The 3,563-nt window shown below is 39.1% G+C and overlaps 1 long non-coding RNA gene across 1 annotated transcript in view; it reads right to left on the bottom strand.

The window, feature by feature from the left end:
• Positions 1-3,149, bottom strand: part of LOC138028931 (uncharacterized) — a 14,726-nt gene extending 11,577 nt beyond the window's left edge. The window contains exon 1 of the long non-coding RNA XR_011127769.1: positions 2,962-3,149. This is a non-coding gene — a long non-coding RNA (uncharacterized lncRNA). The remainder of the gene's footprint in view (positions 1-2,961) is intronic.
• Between the last annotated feature and the right edge of the window lie 414 nt (positions 3,150-3,563).

Here is a 3,563-nt window from a genome sequence, read left to right as displayed (position 1 = left end):
TCAAAATCTAAAACAGTTTACCTAATCATACCAAAATACTCTGAATCTGCTTCCATTTTTAAGGACGGTGCCTACCAATTAAATATATTTTTGCCACGGTGTGTGATTATGCGGGAAATGTAGATCTTAACAAGTGTTATTGAAATCCAAGAAGAAAATTGGGGGTAACCACGCATTTTTCAAAGATAGTTCATGAATAATATTTGTAAAAAGCTTTAAAATACAAAGCAATGTATGGCGTTCTTTCTCAAATTGAAGCTTAATTATCTCTCAAAAATGCATGGTTACCCCCAATTTTCTTTTTGGATACCTAGAGTACTTACTGAGATATACTTTCTCCGGATACTTTTAAACTGCGCAAAAATATCCTTGTATTAGTAAGCATCGGCGATAGGAAATCCGAGTATCTGGAGATGCGCAGAACGTATGCACAATAACAATAGTAGGAGGCAGGTACAAAACACAGGTCACAGGGCACAGGTCACAGGTCATTGTTTCACCAATACAGAAAGTATCCTAAACATTCGAAAAAGCTAACCTTAGGCCTAAAAACTTTTGTTTAGGCCTAATCAAGCCTAAGGTTAGCTTTTATGAATGTTTAGGATACTTTCTGTATTGGTAAAACAATGACCTGTGACCTGTGTTTTGTACCCAGCGCAATAGTAGCCACCGTCTTTAAGCTACGTTTGGAAAACGTTTCTTTTTAGAAATAATTATTGTACATAGTTCATTTAGATTTAAAAATTAATCAGACCATTGTAAGCGCACTGAGAATTCTTCAAATGTACCATAAAAACCTATAATTACGTTCGATCGAAGGAGGACATGTCCTAATTGTGTTAAGATTGGGTGATTGTGTGGTCTTGCCAAAAGGAATTGAGATTTTTCCCTGCAAGGGGCACCAAAATAGCTGCCCTGAAGATTCTTTTTTTGTTTGCAGGGGCACCCTCGCGTGGATTCTTGCACAGGTATTGATCTCAATCTGATGACAGTCTCTTTCTGTCACATGCTTAGTTTTCTAGCTTGGAACCCTACAGGAAAACACAGGCTAAGCAACTGTCAAACGTACTTCAATAATCCGACATTACTACTAGTTATTATTATTATTTATGACACAATTTAGAAAGTACAGGAGAGGAGTGAGGGGTATAGTACTAAAAATTTGTAAAAGTAGAGATGTTAAGATCAGTTAATCAGTTAACTTTGTCAGATTATTAATGAAAGAGATGAAATGACGCTGAGGCAAATTCGCTAAAAGAGCGAAATCAATGTCTTATGCACCTGTCACCAGTGGCTCAATTGGTTGTGCATAAGGCTATGTCACGTGGGCTGTAGAGAGTTTGACTCCGGCCGGACCAACACTCAGGGTCTTAAAATAAATGAGGAGAAAGTGCTGCCTTACACCCACAAATGGTTAGACTTTCAAATCTTCTCGGATAAGGACTGTAAACCGGAGGTCTTATCTCATAGCCCTTGTTGGAAACAAGGATTTTAAAGAACCCACTCACTACTCGAAAAGAGCAGGGGACATTGTCTCTGGCCTAGTGTTATGGACTCACCTTAATCTGGTCGGGGGCATCTTTCACTTCCTGAATAAATTGTAAACTGCGTAACAAGCAGTCTGGCCAAAAGTCCCCCACAAAAAGCATAATAAATTAGTCCTGCAAAGCCCCAAGGGGAGAGACTAATAACTTCACTTCACTTCACTTCATTAGCTTCCTGTTGGGTCATCCCCTGGACCAACCGGGGGGATTGTAAAAGCAGCCACAAAGACTTATTAACTATGTGCCCCTGGGGTCAGGGAACCTTACAAGTCAAAGTTAGTTGGGTAAAGTGTCTCTGGGATTAAAATCCCCCTAGCATCCCCTCACATGGAAAGCAGGAAAACCTGATATGCTCTCTAAAAGCTCCAAACAAATTTATCACACAGCAGGAAGAAGATATCCTTATCAAGGGATATACAAAAGCATAATGTTGACATCTGTTTTGTTTGAATTATCAGAGTGCCTAAATGTTTTTTTTTTTTTTGTGGATTGAAGTCCACCAAAACTCAACTTGGTATAAAAAAATGAGTGCCAAACCAGGTCTTCAATAAACATGAGAGAAAGCAATAACTTCTACACTTCAAGGCTTCATGACAAATGATGACCTTTGACAAGTACAGATTCTCACCGATTTTCTCACCTTTAGTTTTTCAATATTATTGTACCACAAAACTTCAAAAGGAAAGTACAGAGATGCGCTGAGACATCTGGGTATTTCTACACTCGTTTCTGACTGTACACATTTTCATGCCCTTACAAGTTCATACAGGTCTGAGTTCCTCCCAGTGTCATGCAAATACCCCCTTAGTCTGGGCTGCCCGTGATTAGACTTTAAAACGATATTTTAGCCTTTTAAGGTTAGCCAATTTGAAGGTTTTGGGTTGCTCTAAAACAAGAGGTCCCATGATTTATGAGTCAAATGGTCAATGCGTCAATGAGTCATGAGTCAATGAGACTCACAGTCAATATAGCAATAATTTATTGATTAAGCCTAAGCCCTCGTTTCAGTGATTAGGCCTAAGCACTCTCTGAAATTTTAGCTTTCATTTTATGGGTTAGGGTAAGTGCACTAACTCACTGACTCATTAACTCATGACTCATGACTCATGACTCATTGACTCATTGATTCATTGACTCATAAATACTTGATACTGCTAAAACAATGGTGTCTGACATTTGCAGACTACAGACTGCAGACAAATAGCGCTGATAAAGAGTATTTAAGTCTAAGAACCCATTTTAAAACGGTTAGCTTTCAATTATTGAAAGCTAACCGTTTTAAAATGGGTTCTTAGACTTAAATACTCTTTATCAGCGCTATTTGTCTGCAGTCTGCAAATGTCAGACACCGCTAAACCAATGACCTGTGGAATGCGACCTGTGTTTTAAACCTGCAGTCAGGACCAACTGCTCTTACCTTGTGGCCGTCGCATAGAACGCAAATTTTCGCAAGTGCTTTCCGTCATCACTCGTTGAGTCCGGATACATATGGTATGGACAAAAATGGGTTTACTCACTTCTCATTACTCGCTAAGACTTTTAAAGATACTTCTTTTCACGAATGCCAGAGTCTTATTTTCTGTCATTTGTCTTTTGCATCCGCCATCTTGTATTTGACACGTTGTTTGGTCATATACGAAGCCCTTTGACAAAATAATCCAACAAGAGGCTCCAGCTACGGGCAGAGCTATATGGGTAACGGGTAGCCTACCCTTTGTTCGAAGGATTTTTAACCGTTCACAGTATTTCAGTAGGGAATTTAAGAAACGACGACGGCTACGACAACGACAACGCCACAAAACAATAATGTCATTGGTTAAAAGAGCATAAATAATCGTGCTGCACGTGCAGCACGGATTTTAGCACGTATTCTTGCGGTCCTCTGCATAACGACGACTTGAAATCACCAAATTTGAGGTTTTGACGACAACGTAAGCATGCAACAGAGTATCCTTCATTCTCTATTTAAACTTTGAAACCGCTTAAACCAATATATTTTTAGGACACTTTGCTCACATT

This window comes from Montipora capricornis, chromosome 13 (genome assembly GCF_036669925.1).
Source record: "Montipora capricornis isolate CH-2021 chromosome 13, ASM3666992v2, whole genome shotgun sequence".
Lineage (NCBI taxonomy): Eukaryota > Metazoa > Cnidaria > Anthozoa > Scleractinia > Acroporidae > Montipora > Montipora capricornis.
Note: the sequence above shows the minus strand (reverse complement) of the source record. Positions and strands in the feature narration are given on the sequence as shown.